Source organism: Anas acuta, chromosome 4, assembly GCF_963932015.1.
Source record: "Anas acuta chromosome 4, bAnaAcu1.1, whole genome shotgun sequence".
NCBI classification, from domain to species: Eukaryota; Metazoa; Chordata; class Aves; order Anseriformes; family Anatidae; genus Anas; species Anas acuta.
Window position 1 is genome coordinate 48,241,839 of NC_088982.1, and position 21,565 is coordinate 48,263,403.

At 36.8% G+C, this 21,565-nt stretch overlaps 1 long non-coding RNA gene across 3 annotated transcripts in view; it reads right to left on the minus strand.

The window, feature by feature from the left end:
* Positions 1-558: 558 nt before the first annotated feature.
* Positions 559-21,565, minus strand: part of LOC137856123 (uncharacterized) — a 56,320-nt gene continuing 35,313 nt past the window's right edge. For 2 of the 3 annotated variants that reach the window (XR_011096211.1, XR_011096213.1), the window contains 2 exons: positions 2,105-2,157; positions 559-759 (listed from right to left, as the gene is read on the minus strand). This is a non-coding gene — a long non-coding RNA (uncharacterized lncRNA). Of the gene's footprint in view, positions 760-2,104; positions 2,158-3,190; positions 3,308-21,565 lie in introns of all 3 variants that reach the window. The other variant, XR_011096212.1, reaches the window with a different exon arrangement.

The following is a 21,565-nucleotide window of genomic DNA, read 5'->3' on the forward strand; positions in this document are numbered from 1 at the left end:
TAACTGGACAATTGTAAATTTAACTCTTAAATATATCTTGTAGTAACTTAAATAAATAAATAAATAAATAAAATGAAACCTTAAGAACAGTCTTTCATACACAAGATTATCAGCTGAATTAAAGGCATTTTGGGTAAGAATATACCTACACAGTGTGCAGAAATTACTTAGTCCAGACCTAATACGTAGGTTTCCAGAGAAAAGACTGTTGTAAAATGGACAAAAAAAGAGACTAAAGATAAACCCAATGAAAAGGACACAATAAAGAAGCCTCATCATTCAAAACCAAAACTGGACAAACAATATGGTTTTGGGGTTTGGCAGTGTTCTGAAGGAAAAAAATAAAAGGAAAAAACAGAACTAATATGGATGGTTTGGCCCTTTAGAAGCATATTAAAAAAAAAAATCAAGATAACTAAGCTGACATTTAGTCTCAAAACAATATTTTAATGGTGACATGAATTCACTAAATGTTTTGTTGGACACAAAACTTTCATTTGACACAATTTGTGCTTTTGAATAAAAAAATGCTTGACCTCCATGAAACAGTCTGTAACGTGTTGAAGACAATGTAAGATTTATTGTCAGTAATGTATTGAGACATCATCCTCCTTGAATTCATGGGAACTGTAGGTCACAGACATAACTGACTTACTGACTTCATCATTGTCATTTTGCTATAAAACAAAAACAAAGTGATGAGCCTAGAGTATGTCCCAGAAGACACTTCAGGGCTGGCAGTCAAGCCTCCTCATTAATCTGGAAACAAAAAATAGTTTTGAGATTTTGAATCAAACAAGAAAAAAAAAAAATACTGATAAAATACATTCTAACTTGAAGAAGAGGTTCAGTTTGGCAGCATATCATTGTAGAATAACTAAAATATTCACAAATAATGGAGAATGCTTTCAGAAGAAAACACTGCCAAGAAGCAATCTGTACTTCACATGCACAATTATCTGGGAAATAAATTGCAAGAAAAAAAAATAAAGATAAGAATAATTACAAATATTTTTGTAATACAAAATTTTTGTAATACAAAATTTTTCTCCCTAGGAGAAAAAAATGATAGATAGATGATAGCAAAGAGAAAATAACTCAGAAAACAAAAAATATGAAAACTGTGAATATCCTGGTCTTAGCCAGCAAGTGCTCTTTTGGTTCAGTTTCTTACAGTCGTGACTATACTTTCATTTCAAAGGTTAGAAAAAAATGTTCTTTACAACAGATGTCACTGAATATTTTGCTGTCACTACCGCACACCTTAACAACATGTTTGTGAGCTTTTGCTCCCTTGTCACAGTTAGGATCTGAAATGCCATGAAATATGTTTTCTCCCTTGGTGCTACACCATACACTATTACAACTTTTCAAGTATAGATTGGTAAAACACATATAACAATGAACAAGAGGTTTGCAATTTGGGTTTGGAAGGGACCTTAAAGATCATCTAATTTCAATCCCCTTGCCTTGGGTAGGGACACCTCCCACTAGACCAGGTTGCCAGGGTCCCATTCAACTGGACCTTGAACACCTCCAGAGATGTGGCATCCACAGCTTCTTTGGGCAACTTGTTTCAGTGCCTTGCCACCCTCTGAGTGAAGAATTTCCTCCTAACATCTAATCTAAATCTCTCCTCTTTTTGTTTCAAGTCACTAGTCCTTGTCCTATCACTGCAATCCCTGACAAAGAGTCCCTCCACAGCTTTTTTATAAACCCCTTTTAAGTAATGGAAAACCACTATAAGGTCTCCCCAAAGCCTTCCCTTCTCTAGGCTGAACAACCCCAAATCCTTCAGCCTGCCTTTGTAGGAGAGGCACTCCAGCCCTCAGATTGTTGTGTGTCTTTTTCCTTCATGCCAACGTTCCCTCACTACTGCTGAAACAAGAGGCAGTGCCTCTACAGCAATTTATTCTAAGAACCACACCTTTCAAAAGAAACTGAATCAACACTAAATTCCATACGCATGTGCCATACAGCTCATCAAAAGTACATCACTCTCTAGCTCTTCTCTGAACAATTACTTTATTTTACAGTGTCTATATGGAGTTTTAAAATTTACATGATCAACTTTTCAAAATAGCATTGAAAAAATCCAACTAACCTGAGAGGAATTAAAGCAATGTCTTCTCAGATTTGTCTCTAAGTCCATGGGATCTACAAGTAGAAAAAATAAGAAACACCTTTAACAATAAAGTAAGCACAATCAACTTTTTTTTTTTTTTCTGATTTGGTTCTTTCAGCACAATCAGTTGACTTTCATGAAAAAATACAAAACAAAAAGCAGATCAAAACAAACAGCTTTGTATAAACTATTTCAGCTATTTCTTTTGCAAGATTAGAGGGGATAGAGATTCTTATGTTATATCTATTTTAAGTACATATGAGTTGCATAGAAACCAAATGTCCATATATCCATATCTTTATACGTTCCATATATGTGAGCAACTCCTGCTCACATTCTGCAGTTTTCATCTGGCTGTCAAATGGTTAACTGTTTTGCTTAATTGTAACACATGTTCACAAGCCAGTTTGATTAAGATCAGCTGATACACATTTGCTTTCCTATGTGCTTTTTAAATACTTTTTGGAATATTCAAGCAGGCAAGTGAAAGTGAAGGAAATGGGGAAGAAAAAAAAAGTGCTGGTAAACCTTGTGCAATTCTCACAGCTAATCAGAGTAAATTAGCAAAATTGCCAACACGCTCTTGTCACACTATATGTGAAGAGACAGGAGTATTAATGACAAACAGCAGCAGCTTCTCCAGAAAAATTGCACATAAACACTATTGCTAATCCCATCTCTAAGAAAAATAAGCCACGATGTCATTTGTGCTGTAAACAACAGTGGGCTTGTTTAACAGCAGTATGTTTGCAGTGCTATTCAGAGTCTCTGCAATGACTTTTTGTATGGCACCTTACACAATATTGACTGTCATTGTTGATCCTTAAGCATGCCGGGAATCAATATGGTTAGTAATAGTAATTATAATAAATGAGCATTATGAGTAATATTTTACTGCCAACAGAATCAACAATCACGATTTTTGTCTGTGCTAATTATATTTCCACTCTGGCTGGTAGATAACCAGGACTGCAACCTATGTTTAATGAACCAAACCAATTTATAGTCTTTTATTCTGTACAGAACACAAAGGAGAGATTATGGTGGGAGCATCCTTTGACACACATTTTCGTGCTAGATTCCAGCAAGAGGAAAGATGCCAGTGTTTTGAATGAGCCTGAGGATGCTTGGAAGTGCTTCAGGCAAGAATGCTCAAAGGAAAGCAGCTCTGTCAGGAACGTCCTGCAAATACAGTTTTGAAAAAGACTGTCAAAAACAGCACACATACAACCACAAAGAAATACATTCCTAAGGCTTCACTTGCCCTGAGTGCATCTGTGGTGGTTTCACCCAGCTGGGCAGCTGAACTCCACCACAATCACTCTCTCATTCCCCCTCCTCAAAGGGAAAGGGGGAGAAAATATGATGGAAAGGGTTCAAGGGCTGAAATAAGGACAATTATCGTCATGGGCAAAACAGACTCAGTGTATGGAGATTAATGTAATTTATTAACTATTACTAACAAGCTAGAGCAGTGACAAACGAAAAACAAACTAAAAACAAACTAAAAACACCTTCCCCCCATCCACCCTCTTTCACCTCCTTCTCCCAAGCAGCGCAGGGTAATAGGGCTTTGGTCAGTCCCTGAGGCTTCATCTCTGCCCTGCTCCACCTGGGGCTCCTCCACGGGCTGCTGCATGGAGATTTGCTCCATGTGGGACCCATGGGCCGCAGTGGGACAACCTGCTCCACCAGGGGCCCCTCTACAGACCACAGGGGAACTACTGCTGCCTGCCTGAAGCACCTCCTACCCTCCTGCTGCACTGACCTGGGGGTCTGCAGGGCAGGTTCTCAGCCCTCTCTCCCAGCTGCTGTTGTACAGCAGTTGTTTTCACTTCCTTAACTGTGCTCTCCCAGAGGCCCAACCAGTGTTGCTCACTGTCTCGCGCCAGCTGGAGCTAGCTCTGATCTGATAGGGGCAGCTGCCTCACGGAGTCCACCCCTGCAGCCCCCCTGCTACCAAAACCATATAAATCCAATATATCATCAACTTGATGGCAGTTAATCACCCAAAAGAGCTACTGGAAAACATACAGGAGTAGAAACTAGGGATATGAAATTGAAAAAAAAAAATCAATGTTTAGTTTCCAATTTTTAGGGACAGTTGTGTGCCATGTGCATATCTGTATCAAGCTATGTATTTGGTCTCATCTTTCTATCTACGAATTACGAAAATAACCTTGTATGTTTGCCTGTGTTCAAATGTGGTACATATGCATATTCCTTGGGAGTTAATAATGCACACAGACAAAAGGTTCAGGTATAAATGAAATTCCTTGGAAAAGTAGTTAGGCTCACCTGCTCTCCTATGCTTCAGTCAGAACGAGTTCTTTTAACTTAAACATTAGTTCAGCTCAACAGCAAGTTGAACAGGAAGTTCAGTTCAATAGCTAAGCACAATAATCTTGCCTACTGAATAATACTTGGGCAACTCAAAGATGCTAGAACACGTCAGTGATGACTTCCTAATGCCTCCACCCTTCCCATCTCACTGCTGCACAACCAGAGCCCAATGGCAGGGAGCATAGTTCAGTAAGAAACAAACCTTGCAAGTCAGTGAAGCAAATGTGTTGAACAAAGCTGCTGCTCAAGATGAACATGTCTGGATGGTGATCTGGTCAAGGACTACTTATATGAAGCCTATCATCCTTTTCTTATCAGGTTTATTAAGGTTTATTTTCCCTAAGGAGTCATAAGGAGTGATAATATATAAAAATATATATAATATATAAAAAAGAGCAGAAAGCACAGGACGCCTACCTGGGCAACCTGCTCAAAGGAACCTGCTTTGGCAGGGGGTTGGACGTGATGATCTCTTGAGGTCCCTTCCAACCCCTACAACTCTGTGATTGTGTGTGTGTGTGAGCAAATCACAAAAGAATTCTATGAGGATGCCTCAGCAATATTTCCAAAATGCAAAAGAAGACTAGAATTATAGAATGAGTTTTTTCAACCTTTTTTTTTTTTTTTGCATAAATAACAAGACATAACTGTAAAAAAGCACAAAAAATTTTTTTTTGTCTGCTTCTATGTTAACAGAATGCTTTGTTTCTCTTTTTAGTGATAGGCTTCTTGAAAAGTAAATTCCACCTCCTATTAAACCCCTTATAAGAAAGTATATATCATAAACTGGGAAACAAAAACAAGAAAAAAACCTTCATTTCATTTTAAGGATCCTGAAAAAAAAATAGCAGCAAGGGAACAACAACAACAACAAAAAGGCAGACAATACTTTGCATATTCCTTAAGATAATGCATGTTCGTAAACTAAACATATGTAAACATATGTATACCAACTCACAAAGGAATAAGCCACTGAGAAAGTGGCAGCAACTAATTTATTTTTCATTCAGCAAACCCTGACAGATATGTACTTTCTTTCTTACGAAGAAATGATGAAAATAAAGGAGTAGAAACACTGAAGTGAGAATCCAGCAGTGCTTTCTGGTTCCATTTTTCAATTTTGAGACTTTTTCACAGAACATCCATGTAATAGCTACCTAACACCTCTCAGTGGAGAAGAAAAAAGAACAAAAAGGATAAATCTTTAAGGCTAGATGTTGTCACTGGCAACTCAATCTGGACTTGATGCAGTGATGGAAAATGCCAGAAGTCATGTAATTAGCTTGTCCTTAGTAAACACTTTGCTTCATTGTCTTTCAGTTTCTCAAGGTTAACAATACCTTGAAATAATATATTTACCCACTCTGAAAGTAGGATTAAAAATGCATCTGTGGAAGAGTGCTTGGGAGAAAACAGTGACAAGCTCTGTGTGCCATTTCACATCTTCTTCCTCCTTTCAGTTCACCTTGAAACTCATCTGCTGAAAAATACGGTTCTCTTAACTCTCCTTTTAGAAATGATAAAAAGGCAGTACCCATCTTGAAAGGATACTAAAAAACATCGGAACACAAAAACTTTGTTGTGTTCCCTTTGATGCAGCAGTTTCTCTTTGCGATCTCTGTGCTTGTTCAATCCCTAACATATGCATTATGCAGTATTCTGTGATATACATCCCAGTATAATAGGTCTCTGCAAATGCACTGTGTATCTGCATCTGTTATATGTAAAGCCAGATATAGGCAAATATTTCAATTTAACCTTTTTGTTTTTCCATTAGCATAAGAACAAATAAATTGATTAATTATTCAAATTCTCCCATAACACCTAAAAGTAAAGTTTTAATCTATTCACATTAGGTTCCGGAATGTTTTCCTCCTTTACAGCTACAGAGAGTATTTGTTTTATAATGAATTCTCTTAGGTACATACAAACATAAGAAAAACGTGGTTCAACAAAGATAAAATCAACCTCCTACCACCTATACATTGAGATGATTATTGAAAGAATGTAAAGCATCACTGAGCTACTCATAGGGATCCAAGTAACAATAACAATAATGTGCTTTTCTAAGTCCCTCTATTGTTCCTCAGCCCACACTACCTTTGCCAAGAGAAGTCATCTGTATAACTTTGCATGTACACCACACGTTGTCTTTCAATTGATTCAAATATAATAGCAGATGGTCATAAATTGCATTCTCTAAATCACTCCCTTTAAATGATTGGCTTCTGATTTCTGTAGCTTTTGAACGGTGTCCCTTCAACAGCCTAGTAACCAAAGTAGAAGCCATGTGAAATTTTAAAAGCTGAAGGTCCATACCCCATAGAAGCCGTGGCCACCAGCGCAAGTACTGTGAGATACAAGAAACTGGTAACATTTTCATGAAGCAGCTACTATGAACATGAGGAGCACATCTGATTTAAAATGGTATGAAAGAAAATAGAAAAAGTGAATGAAAGGATTCAGAAATATTTGTTCTGAGCATGGAAAACATGCTTTAAAATAACTTTAAATAGTAGTGTCTCCCCTAAAGCTGAATATCCGAAAATTGGTCAAATTGTATTCAGCAGCTGCATGTGAGAGCTGATAAGAAACAGCAGAGACAGAAAAGCACCTGCAAGCTGCTTCCCTCTCCTGTTCAGGGATGGAACTGGTTCAAACAGAGTTTATTGAAACTTGGTGGGACAGATTACAACATGAGCTGAAGGAAATACAAGGAAAATCACTTACTGCTTTAAGCCAGGTATCCTGCTCTATAATTCTTCAATTTTTTACTCCATCCCCAAAATAGAGAACATCATTGCTTTGATAAATCATTGTTAAGCAGAAGTATAAATAGGGGTATTTATTTATTCTTTTTTTTTTTTTTAAATTGCATCTGTGAGAGACATATGTTTGGCTTATGAAGTTTATTTGTGGGTCAATACTGCATGTTATAACATGAAAAACTGCTTTCACACAAAGGTTAAGGAAAAAAGCTAGGATGTTATTAATTTCCTCCAGAAAGAGAAATAGAAATTGGGGATGCAGACAGCAGGAAAACTGTAGTTTCACTGCAGTTTCACTGTAGTTTTCTCGAACAGGATGGGACAACTGCTCTTCTGTGCTGGAGACTACTTCTTGCCCCCAGCTCTGTGAAAATCAGTCAGTTTTCAGCAGCTGCAGAGCACCAGCTTGATCACCACGTCTGTTTCATAGAGCCCCAAGGAGCTGAGCCCAGCTGCCAGGGCTGCTCAGCAGCAGAGGTTCTGCTGCTTCCAGTGCCCTCTGCACCCCCCCTAAGAAACAAGCATATCCAGAAAGCAGAATTCCCAAATTTCTAAGCTTCTAGCTCTGCAAGACAGCTCCTTTCCCCTTTCCAACCCCCTGCTCTGCCTTGCATGCAGAAGGCACATTCCCAGTCTTTCTTGAAACTTTCTCAGACTCATTCCCCAAACAGCTTATCAAGTACATGCTATAATGTAGGAACATAAGGAAGTCTACAGAGAAATTTGCATATGCAGATTGTTCCAGGAATCACAACTCAGAGCAACAGAAGAAATAAACTTCTATACAGTAGGAAAAAGTATCATTTTTGTACATAATTAAGTAATTCTCTAAAATAAAGCTATTTCCCATAGTTAAAAAATAATAACAAGGAAAACTTATTGGCTAATTGTCTTCTATCAGGGAACAGGTAAGGGTACAGACAAGATGAAAATACAGAGGATGTCCAGGTATGCACAACTGCAGTTTTCCCTGTATTTGAGTGTATTGTTTTGCTGTCAAGTATTTCACAGGAAACATACTTTTTTTTCCTCTCTGTTCTTTTTTTCCCCATCTCTAGTTGTATAATACTATGTTGTCCAAAAATAATGACTGTGGAAGATGATCATGGTCAAAGACCCTCAAGCAGCCCTAAAAAAAATGAAAATGGTGATGAGCAAAAAAAATAATAATAAAAAAAATCAGTTCCTTTTTGATGAAAATATCAGACCTAGAAAAAAAGTTAACAGACTTTGTACAGTTATAGCACAGTAATAATGAAATCATTATTAACTTGGTTGACTCTAGACACTGGGAGAAGGTATAAATGTACCTCAGAGGAACCATACAGTAAAATAGATATGTAATGATACTGTCTGTATAAGGAAATGTATAAACCAATGTACAGAAATATGTCCCAGGGACATGGAATAGTAACCTTAGGAAAGAAATAGAAGGAATAATGAAACATTACTATCTGCATTGAGGGAAGGGAAGGGAAGGGAAGGGAAGGGAAGGGAAGGGAAGGGAAGGGAAGGGAAGGGAAGGGAAGGGAAGGGAAGGGAAGGGAAGGGAAGGGAAGGGAAGGGAAGGGAAGGGAAGGGAAGGGAAGGGAAGGGAAGGGAAGGGAAGGGAAGGGAAGGGAAGGGAAGGGAAGGGAAGGGAAGGGAAGGGAAGGGAAGGGAAGGGAAGGGAAGGGAAGGGAAGGGAAGGGAAGGGAACGTTTTGGGTAGCAGCTGGCCACTGTAACAGTGGTTATATCAGCAGAAGCACTCGCCCTGGAGCTGCGATCTCAGTCCCTCGGAGGTGCCTAGGAACAGGCAGCAGCAGGATAGTTTTAAAGCAGAGACTTTACAGAGGTTCCTGGAAAGATCTGTCTGAACAGCTACAGCAGCCTAAAGCAACTGAGACTGGGGACATAACATTCCCAGAACAAAAAGATATAGTGACAACAGTCATCCTAGTATTTCAGGAGACATGCTCAGCCCATGCAGCAAAGCTACCCACTTGAAGGACTCTTGTGCAGTTCTCCGAGAGAAGAAGAAAAAAAGAAAAAAAAGCGAGAGGGTGAAAGCACTAAACAAGAAAAACAAAAATCCTCAAAAGACAGCAGACAGATTGTCCTCAGAATTGAATACCTTTATAAACAAAACAAAACAAAACTATTTTGTCAAACCAAAAATACTTCTGTAAACCATGTCAGCCTTAGTGAACCAGCATTTACACATTTGTTCGTATCCACTACTAAAGTTTTGACTTGCGGAAAAAAAAAAAAAGAAACAAACAAACAAACACTTATGCTTATGTGCTTAACCTTACCCTGTAAGGAAAAGCAGCTGTTGAAGGGTATTTTTACAGCTTCAAACAAAACAAAACAAAACAAAAAAGACAAAAGTTCACACAATACCTACCACTTGTAAACAGTGCAAGAGAGGATAAGGCAGGTGACCTTAAAAATTTCTGCCCCAGTAATAATGCAGGCACACTTCTTCACATGTACAATCTGTGCTTGCCCCCAGAGCCCCAGTGCCACAGCCATCCTGGCTCAGAGCCATAGATACGTAGGTACATAGAGCAAGTGCATCTCCAAATTCTTTGGCCTTTAAGTAAGTTTAGCTTTAGTTGAAGTGCTGCCAGAAGGAACTGGGTCAGCAGCGTGGGAGCACGCTGTCATATTGCAAACATACGTCTAATTCCTGTCCTCTGTGTCTCTCAAGACTCCAGCCACATCACAGAGCACCACGCAGAATTTAATCGCTTTCTGCTCTAGTAATTTTGGCTGTTTGGAAATAGAGATTGATTTTGCTCGTTTTGGACTGCAAAGATCCAGCATGAGCCTGCTGTCAGACAGTATGAGGTGGCATCAAGTGCAAAGGAATTTGATGTATTGTAGCAGCTGCTGAGAGCCACAGCGCTGGCAGCATTGGGAGCAATAGCATGAGCACAGTGCTCAGGTACATGAGCCGCCTTCTCCTCTGCATAAACAAAATATTCTTGATAGGTCCCTCTGCCTGTTGCAATGAGCATTTTAGCTTTTAGTGCCTTATGTTGGAACTGCTGATGGCTTAATTAGAATGGTTTTAGTGTCTGCACCTACCATATCTTTGGTACTTGCAGAGACAGACAAAAAGAGAAATACTTGGTCTGGCAGTTCCAGCTTGTTTGTAAGACAGATGGGATGGAAGGACAACAAATGCACCATTGCATCAAGAAAACATCGGTAGAACAGTTCACATTTTTCTCCTATGACAATAAGAGGGGAAAAAAAAAGTCATAATCCAATTGTTGTGAATTTCAGTTAAGTACCAGTGAAAATTCTAGATGGGGTACAGTAAACATTATAATTTTACCTTCCTTTTGTTAAGGTTCATCTTCGCACCATCTGCTATAAAGCATTTGGTTAATGTTTTATATTAGTGACCTCTTGGGAAACCACAGTTCTGAGATTTTGGGACATTGAGATAGCCACTAAACAAGACCATCATTCTCACCTTCTCAATGGTGGTAAATTTGACAAATTAAGAAGTTGTTTCCCCTTCACAATTAAGAGAGAATAGGCTAATTCTTACTTCATATCCTTGTAAATCTGGAGGAATTCAGTTAACTCCATTTCTGAGAGCTCTGCTTGGGCCTGAAATTTTTCTATATAAAACAGTTAGAAAAAAGGAACAATTATGTATACTGAGAGAGATGTAAAAAAAATATTAAATAAATAACTGTGAACTCTGTTTGAAGAGCCTCTATAAAATGCTTAGTATAGTATACTTTATCTGAATATTGATGAGCTAAATTAAATAAACATGAAATTATCACTAGTTTGCTTTTAAAATCTGCTCATCAAATTATATTGTTTATTTAAGAAATCCAAAGCTACTGTATTAAATTTAGCAGCTTGTCAACTCCAGGAAAGAATCATCCATCTTATGCTTTACTGTTACTATATAATCACTGTTAAGCCAAGGATATTTTATAAAAAGTAAGAAAAAGCTTGCTTAGCTAGCTAGTTCTTTTATAGTATTGATTAATAGTATATATTTTAAATTTACTGTTTACATGGAAATGTTGCTATTTATATTTTGAAATTCTCCAGATACTATTTCAATGGCTATGTTTGGATGACACGTACATATGATTGTTCTAAGATATGAGATCAAACTGAATTATAAAGAGAAATGGAGACAATATCCTTGTAACTGGGAAATAAAAGAATCTACCAGAAGTATAAAAATACAGTTTTAAAGCACATCAGTAATCATACACGAGTGGCTTAGATAATTTAGAATTCCATGGTTGTGTTCTTGAAGAAATAATTGTATAGATTTTTCATTGACATTAAATGAGAAATCTTCATCCTTATCCAATACGTACATCAGCCAGGTCTTTCAGAAGATTTTGGTACCAAAAAATCACAGAGCATTTCTCACAAAGCATGAATGTTTTGAACTCTGGAGAGAAAACTTCAGCCCATTCATTCATTTAAGGTGATAGTTAAGCAGAAGTACTCTTGTACATAAAATGAGTATTAAAAATATATTAGAGAAATTCATGCTGGTATTGGTGATTTTCAAAGGAAATTATCATATGTGGCTATTTTACTAATAATTAGAATATGAATATTTAAACTTCAAAATGTTTAAATTATGACTGCAAAAGTCTGATATCTCCCACTGATAACTTCTATCAACAGGATTTATCAGGAATTACAGGTTGGTCCTATGTGCAGCATTTGAGGAAAACCTCTTTTTAGTACTGTTCCCATTTTGAAATATTTCACATCTGTCTGGTGTTAGCAAGACTGGAATGATGCTTAAAATACATCTTATTTTTATTTGCAGAATGAATATATAAGCTTGGTACCAGAGAGATGCATAAACTTCTCTGATATTATTTCAGAACAAGGAGCTTAATAAACAAGGTTTCACACAAAATAATCAACACCAGAAAGAGAAGAAAACTTTGAAAAGATTATTTCAAACTGTGAACTTGCTGGCCACACTCCTGCATAAAGCAAGAATGACTTAGACAGATATCAGGGTTAGCAGAATTCTCCAAATTCTCAAATTTCCCAAAAGCAATATGCTGCTGCATGCCCTCTGTAAATGAAAGTGGTTGTTCTGAAAGTTGAACCATGGCAGCCAACAACCACCAGGACAAAGCTAAGCAGGCAGGACAAGGATGCGGATAAAGTCTAAACTTTTGCTTTCAACTTAGCAGGGTCCTTTTTTTAGTACCGAAGAGACAAAATATTTATGTCAGATTCTCTTCTTATACTACATTTGGAAGGTTTCAAATCTGCTAACTTCAGCCGCTCTGATTTACGTCAGGATAAGGGGCAGGAGAATTCTCCTTTATTATCACAACACACATCTGCTGCTTCTACCTCCATCTTGTCTTCAAGGCTAGTTAGGTAGGTGCATTAGCTTTCCTTCTGACATGGCTGATTTTCATTATGCCAAGGATGTAGCACATCCCCCATCCACCTGGACCCATATCCATCCCGTTCTCTTAAACTGACCTGTGCTCCCCTGTTCTCCAGTTGCAGAAACATGCCTTGCTTTCTTTGTACTTTTCTTATTAGAAGGCTTAATGGTTTTTATATATCATCCCTGAGACAAGCCTTTCTTTAATTATTTGTTCCCAGATGGTAGCTTAGTGTAAGGAACTATGTTGATTCCCTATAAAAATTGCATTAGCAAAATAAATCAGGGAGAATTTATTTAGATAAGAGTCAATGGGTATAACCTCACATTGGATTAGCAGATAATGCTACATCTGTGTGCCATTAAATGTGTGCCAAAAATGTTCTGATTTGAGTATTATACAAATATTGCATTAATATCTCATGCAACTATTTCCAAACAATACCAGTTGGGGGGCAATGTGATAAACAAAGTCTAAATACTATTCTATTTGGCAATTACATATAGTATGTCCTCAGAGTACGCAGAGGCAGTTAGAGAATGTGGAAATTTAATTCAGAAAGTTGTATTGTATTTAGAATGCAGATTATCATATCGATTAGTAAATGGAAGACATCTAATCTGGATGGAACCATTAATTGAGAAAGCAAAAGCCAGAACTTAGATTCAGACTAAGCTGTCTCTTCCTTACTATGTCCTCTATAAATAAAAACTCTAATTATTAGCATTTAGGAATCGGTGATGTCTGATACACAGCATCCCATGTGTTATAAACCTAATTAAAAATGAATGGTCCCTTAACACATTAACACTTAGCCTTTAAATGCTTTCAAGAGGCATTTTTTCCTCTTAGTGCTTTGAGAGGCAATCAAGAGCTTATTTTTCCCTTTAATTACAATCTTTTCATCCTTTCCAGGAACATGTAATTGGCAAAATGTTTACATCCTGTTGCAGCAATGAGACAGATTACTTTCCATATGCTTAGGTGTTTTGACCTTAAATATGATGACAAGGTCTCCAAGGAAACACTGAGTTCAAATCTATACTGCAAGTAAAATTATATTTGAATGCATTTTTTGATAGCCACAAAATCTAATTTGCTTTATCACCAATCATTGCTCTTTCAAGACTTTAGAGTTACTGTGACCAGTGACCTCAGTCAAAACCTAGTTGGGTAATTGCCTGGCTTTGTAGCCCTTGTTGGATGGATAGGCTTCATTTCTTGTTATATATTGTGTTTAGTTTCTCTGCTGTAGCTTATGCTGTCAGAGGGCACTTCACCCCTAAAGTAAGCATATTTCAACATACTTCTGATTGCAAACTAAGGTCCTTCGGGAATCCCATGCACAGGGAAGCTTTACATGAGTGTCACACTATTTTCATTATTTTCTGCAGTATAAGAAAAGGAAATATTTATTTTAACATGGAATACTAAATACTAGTCTTTTATACTCAATAGGACACATGTTATCCTTTAATATTTTTCTATGATTAATAAAAGGTACAGAATAAAAACAAGCAGTACTTCCTAGGATATCTAGTATTTGATGTTCAGACCTACCAAGTGGTAATGCTTACACCTGGTAACAGAAGTAACTACATTTACAAAGCAGACTCATACATTAGTCTGGACTGATGGAAGCGATCATTTATATTTCATAATTAAGTAACTGATGATGAAGCTACCAGCTTGTCAAGTAATAATGATTACTTATGACTCAACAATCAAAAAGATTTGCAATGTGTGCTTTATTTACTCCAGTCATCAGCTTAAAGTTTAAGTTATGGCGCCTTTTAGCCTTTATGTCTCCTAAGAAATCTGTACTGCTGAACAAATTATATCTACAAGACAAGCCATTAGCTATTCCAACACCATTGTTACAACACATTTGTTAAGGAGCATCTGGCCCAAGGAGCAATGACTGGATTTGAGGGCAAGTGGATAAAAAGCCTAGGTGACCTCTGAGCTGCATGTGATGCTACTTTGGCCCTAAGAGGCAGCTGTTCGTGTGATGGGATATGTGATAGGAAGTCTCATGAAGCGAGCCACATTGCAACTCTGAATGGTCTTTATATGGCAAGGAAGTTGCAGTATTTATGAGCTGTATGCCCAGGAATTTGACATAAAAGTAGATAGAAGAGGTTTAAGAGAACAATGCATGAATGGACAAGAGAGAGGGACTGTAGAAGACAAAACAGGAATCTGGTGGAGTCTTATTTTTGAGGAGCTAGCAGGAATACCCCAAAGCTGAGCAGGGCCAAAACAATCACTTTGTTTTGCACTCAGGATCCGGTGCTTGTGTTCTCTCTCAAACAGAATTATTGGGAGTTTAATAGGATGCTGAAAATATTAGAGTACATGCTGTATTCTGAAGTAGAAAAGCACTCTCAGATGAGATTGAGATAGATATTAATACTTTCCAATTTTCCAAGTTTTTACTGAGTCATTACCATGTCCTTGTTCCTTCTCTTTCTCATCATCATCTGCCTAGGGTTTCCAAACACCAAACTGTTCTTAAACATACACTATTCAATGAATGCTGTAGTCTTCCTGCTATTGCTCATTAACAAATGACTTCTCAGAAATAACCCCTTAGGCTAGTCAACAGAGTAAAAGTTCTTCCATGAACAACCTTTCTGATAGCCAAGTATTAGGTAGGAATGTAGGGAGATGCAGTAATTTTAGAGAGCCACTAGGGAGGAAAAAAAAAAATATTAAAAAAGACCATAAAAGCCCCTTACAGAAAAAAAAGTTTACAAAACATAAGAATATCACTGGAAAGCAAAGATGTTGTTAATATGGGAATATCCCTCTAGTGATATAGCTAGGATGTTTATTTGAACAGTTTGTCCCCTATGAATTTACTGTGAAGCTCCCTTTCCTTTATGGCTACATTACATCACTACCAATACTGGTCGAGGTGCTACATTCTAGAGAAATGTTCAAGCTGAGATGCCATATGAGAACTATATTATCAAATAAGAGAAAACATTGACTAAGAAATCCAGTTGTACAGCTAGCTGCATTTGCTGAGCTTAACTAGAGAGAAATCTTGAGCCTGATTTGCTTGTAGAGTATGTTGCCCTGTTGGCAACTGCTGGCTAGGGAATAGACAGATCTGCTGCACTTTGTAAGTACTATTTTCCAGCTGGAAACAAAAAAAGCTTTTTTCCTTCAGGGAGTTCTCATAGGAAGCATTCCTCTGAGACTCTTTTCAAAAGTAAAGTGATTTATGCATGATTTATTACTCTGAAGACTTTTAAACGAAATATTATCTTTTTATAGTTTGGGCATTTTTATATTTTATATTTTTTTTAGCTTGAAAGTATTTCTTTAGCAGAGAAAGAGCTTCATGCCTCTTTTTTCATGGCTTCAATACTGCTGACAACACCATAACAAACATCTGTAGCTACTACAAGCCACTTTTCAAACAGGAGTAGAGGCAACACAGAGTGATATGACACCTCTTAGATGTCATATGCATAGAGTGACACATGCAGAACAGGTTCATAGATAGAAGCTGATTTCTACCTCAGTCACTAAAAATATTCCAGATAATATAGCAAAGATTTTTAAGTACTTTCCCTAAACGGTCGCTATGCTCCATTAGGTAGTTAGATTATATCAACCCTGAGAAGGCTGCCTCTTGGTTGTCTGCAAAATAATTTGCACGCAACATTAGTATATTTTGTTAACCAAATGCTAACTACTATAAATCATTGTCTACATTAGAAATATCACAGGAAAAAATGTCTACAATATCTTGTTAAATATCTCAAAGAAAAGTCTTGCATTTCTTCAAATTTAACATCAGCTAAATTCACCTGTTTGGTTAAACAAAAATGATTGCCTCTCCAATATCTCAATCCAGCAAATTAAAAAAAAAAATCTTGGCAAAAAAATGCAATTGGAAAAGAAATAAAAATAATTACATTAGAACAGCTTCACCCTAACAATGTGATATTTAGTCATCTTCAGTCCACTAGAGCTATACCTAATATATACATATATTATAAATATGTACATATATATTTAATATTTATATATATAATATATATTTATATATTATAAAATTATATATAATTATATATAATATTATTTGTATATATAAATATATACATGTAAATATATTTCATCTATTATCAATTACCTCACTCTCGTACATAGCTACTTAAAGTAACTGTCTTTAACCACTGTCCAGACTTAGTCCATCAAGCCATTTTGACATATTAAAATAAAGGGTAGTATTAGAATAGCTGCATTTCTTCAATGGAAAAAAAAAAATACATCAAAGACATTTAGTTTTTAAGTTACAGTAAGAAAAACAGCATGTTCTTTGTAATATTATGAGATAATAAATTATCATCAATAACAAACAGGATTTTCCAGATTACAACCACAAAGTTCTCTAATTCTGTCAAGGACTGAAAAATTTCAATGTTTTTTTGTTTGTTTGTTTGTTTGTTTTGTTTTGTTTTTCCCTAAAAACCACATATGCAAATCACATGTCCAGTTCCCATCCTTTTTAGTTGATGGGGTGTCTTTAAGTAATTAGTGATATTAGTCCCAAGCAGAAATGTTTTCAGGTGTGTATGATTTCTGCTGTGGCAAGTTTTGCTTTAAATTGTTTGTGTTTGTAGCACAAAGTATCACCAGCAAAACCAAAAGGCTAAAAAACAGAAAACAACTTCATAAGAAAATAAATACATCTCTCTCATATAGTCTTCACAAACACGAGCAGTTAGATTACTCTCTCATTCGCTATTGCTGTAAAGAACCACCAGAAAAATACACGTACATGGACTTCACACAAGACAGCCTGCCTTGCAGTCACCCTCTACTCCCATCTCGCCTTCCCTTGCAAAGCAGGCTGTGCCTGCAGCTCCCTGACACACGAAGAAGTGGCTACTCAAGGCTACAAACAGCTGGAGGAATTATTTTAGAAACTGCTTATTAAAATGCAGGATCCCTCCCTCCCCAGCACATGCTTCTCTCTCTATTCTTTGCTCTGTGCTCTAGTTCCAGCTGGACTATGAAGCTGTTATTGACTCAAACGTACCTTAAAAAGCCAAATACAGAGAGTAATGCTCGTCTTTCATGATGGCGCAGTATAGCACAAGAACTTCAAGTACAGCTGTTATGCAGCCACAGTGACCTTCTATTACACAATGAAATACAAGCTTTGAAAAAAAAAAGGGGGGGAAAAAAAAAAGCTTTTACAGTGACCTCTTAGCTGGAAATCACAAAATATTAAGAAAAAAATTGCTAAGAGATTAAGTGATGGGAATATAAATCAAACCCTTCTTGAGATACTGCCCATGCTCCAGAATAGTATTCTGCAACAAGGAGAGGTTATTCTGTAATTTATGTAAGATCCAGCAAATACATTTGGTTGTGTGGAGATAAAAAAAAAATACTGTGACCAGTTTACAGAATATACACACATATATGCGTGTGTCAGACAACAAAATCTTGCATACAAAAAGTGACACTTCAAAGAAAGTTTCAAATCTACCTGTGAAAGCTATAATGCTATTTTCTACTATAGTCATTTAATAATGTTTTAATAATTTAACACCTAAAGTTTTCAAGCAGCAATCAAACACCATCATATCTTAGCAAATAAAGGTGGCTCACTAAGGAAAAATAACAAAATAAGTAAAATGTCAGGAAAAAGCAAAGGAAAGCCAAAATTATGAAGGAAACAGCTGTAATGATGGACATGAGACTAGAACATGGACTGATTTTTTCTTGTCACCACATAGCCTGCATTATTATGTAATGCGATCCATTGACCCTACTGAGCTGGGTTCCAGGAAACTGCTCCGGTGTCAATACTGCAGATTAATTCTGCGTATGTTTCACCCATAAACTTCTAACTGGAAAAGTGGTCTGGTCTCTAAAATCACTTTAAACATGTTAAATGCAGAAACAAAAGATCCTTCCATACTTCATACCCTTTAGCAGATATTGCTCTTAATAACTACTTTTGGTTTTAAATCAGACAGCAAGTGTTGGACTGCCTTGGAAAGCATTAGCAATCCTTAACATATAATCCTTTATTTCTATACATCACTGCTTACATGGGTGGCTGAGAAGTGTACCCCTCCTTTTGAACTGGAGGAAAGATTCTCATTAAACTATCAGTTTTATGAAGACCAGAGGCACCTTCCAGCAGCTTGAGTTGGGAACCCTGAGCCAGGCTTCACCTGGAATTCTTGGGGAATCGAGCAGAAGACCAAGCTTCAATATGGTTCATTTCTAACATCAGCCATAGAACCAGAATCAGATGCCATTAAATCTTTGTTCACCCAGATGTTTTTTCCTCACATGGGGACACATATCTGCTATGGTAAATTCAACTTACATAACCACTGTCATTATTCATAGTAGAGTATGTACAAGAAGGTATGCATATTTACAGGTATGCATATGTACTATTCCTAGCTTTTATTATGAAGAATGAATGGCTGGTAACTACTGAATTATTTACCAGTTAACTTTTTTTTTTAAATCTTAACAATACCTTTTAGTTTTCCAGCAGTACATGAGATGGTCATTTCACTGAAACCTACAGAGTATCAAGCTGTGACATACAGGTATTCTCAACATACAAGACATGTTTACCTTTGGATATGCCTCAAGTATTTGGCATTGTTGAAATAATTGGTGAATGTTTTTGCCAGTGTCAATATGTGTCTATTACTTTTGGAAGGCATTTGTATTTGCTTGAGCTCCTTCTGCTGGCCCAGAGGATAAAATAGGGCTTGGGTTCAACTTACAGGTTCAGCATGGCAAAGACAGGGAAGAAGAAAGAACAAGCATATACAGACCTCTTTCATTTACCTCTTACATGTATTTGTTGTCTATGCACTATATACAAAACCCTCTCAGCACCATTCCTGTGCAAACAAACGAGATATAATTTTATCACTACTCCCTGGTATATGTATGTGCTGATTAAAGTCCATATATACAGATATTCTGTTTTTAATCATAGCAAAGTGCTAATAGATCAGTTAACTGTAAAAATCCTGTTTGATTAGTTGAGCTATGTAGACTTTCCCCTGCATGTAGCTATATGGAAGCCCTCAGACATCTTAGAACAGCCTGCCTGCCAAACAAGAGGCTGGGATGCTGCACAAGCTGGGAACGCCCTTTGGTCCTTCAGCAGAGACGCAAGTTCCCAGCTCTCGTGAAATAAGCCCAGGCTGCAGCTTGTCTTCTCACTCTGAAGAGCCACTTTTGCATTTTAATACCTCTCTCCTCCTCTGCTCTGCAACAAACAGGCCATATTTAGCAACTAACTTCCTCCGTAAACAGGATGACTGCAGTATCAGCCCCACAGCACAACGTGATGAGCCTGCATAGTCTTCTTTCTAGAAAATCTAAATGAGGAAGTATAATGAAGAAACATTGGTGGGAAAAGGCTTTTAATTAGCTGAATCTTTAACATAAGTAATTTGTGCAATGACAGTATATTCTCTGATTGCACCTGGTAAGCTCTGCTGAGAAAAGCACCTGCATAGCCTTATCCCCAGCCTGGCACAAGGTCTCGAGGAAATCTGCTAATCACTGCTACCATCCTTGTTATAGCTCCAGCACACACTTTTGCTCTCATGAACTTAAGCTTCCTGGTGTCAGCATCTTGAATACAAGCAAAAACTGCCATAGTGTCTCAGAGCTCAGAAGGAGATACTGAGTGCCTGGAAAGCACAGCTGGAAAGCTGATGTACTCAGGAGCCCCGGACACTAAGGTGACTGCTTCCCTGGATCAGCTGCTCCACTTCTTTTTTTAACTGAGAGTGCAGAGATGGCAAAATCCTACACAATTCAGTTCAAAAATGCTTCTGCGATAATATATTGCATTAGGAATTAATTATAATCATAAAAGAACTTAATGACCTGGGAAATTTTAATTTATTTTTGAGATCTATATGAGAACAAATGTACAAAAAATTGAGATTGAGATTTACTGTTTTATAATTTGTTCATGCACTTACTTAGAAGTTTAATAGCCTAAATAATTACCAGTCACAGAATCTCATTCTCATTAATGGCATACCATTATAAGTTATGATTGTTATATATATATATATGCATACACATACATAATTTATGGAAATTTAAATTATATACTCATGGGTTACCATGAATTTTTTGAAGTAACTAATATTCTTTGATTCTAGTTCAAAAGACTTTCATGCTAAAAAAAAAAAAAAAAAAAAAAAAAAAAAAAAAACACTCAGATTAAACTGTTTGGTTATTATTTTTTTTAACTACAGTTGTAGAAATATATAAGAACTTTTACATCAAAACATTAAAAATGAAATTGCAAGTGCTAGGTATTTTAATTAAGAGTAGTTACATATTTTTGTTCAGATACATAGTGTTTTTTTAGAGTGCTGAACTATCCCATTTGTGGCATAAATCATACAATGAGATACTGCCAGAGTTCAGCTTGTAAAAATGACCCTTTCACAGTCAGAAAAACATAGTGTACCTCTGATTCTACTGTCTCAAGCAAACAAAGTCTTTCTGAACTCAAAGCAGGTGATAAACTTTGGTCGAGTTGCAGAGATTTAAAACAAAAGCCTCAAATGCTTTTCCTTCATTTAAGGTGTGTTAACGTAGAGCACTCACGGCTCTGCCTGGAAGGGAGTCGATATGGGTATTGCACATGGTTTAGCTTCAAAGGTTTTTTCTTATTCAGCTATAAATATGAAAAAGAAATGAGTGTAAATGATTGCTGTTGTGTCTTTTTTCTGAACTTTTTTCTTTTTTCAGAAAAAAAAAAGTTTTTGTTTTTGTAAATCTTTTTGCTACATATTTTCTTGTTCAATGCTATTATGGTAATCTAGCAACCGTGAAAACATAGCAATCAAATATTTGCTTAGTTAACTTCTGTCAGGCTATTTATGATGGCAGACA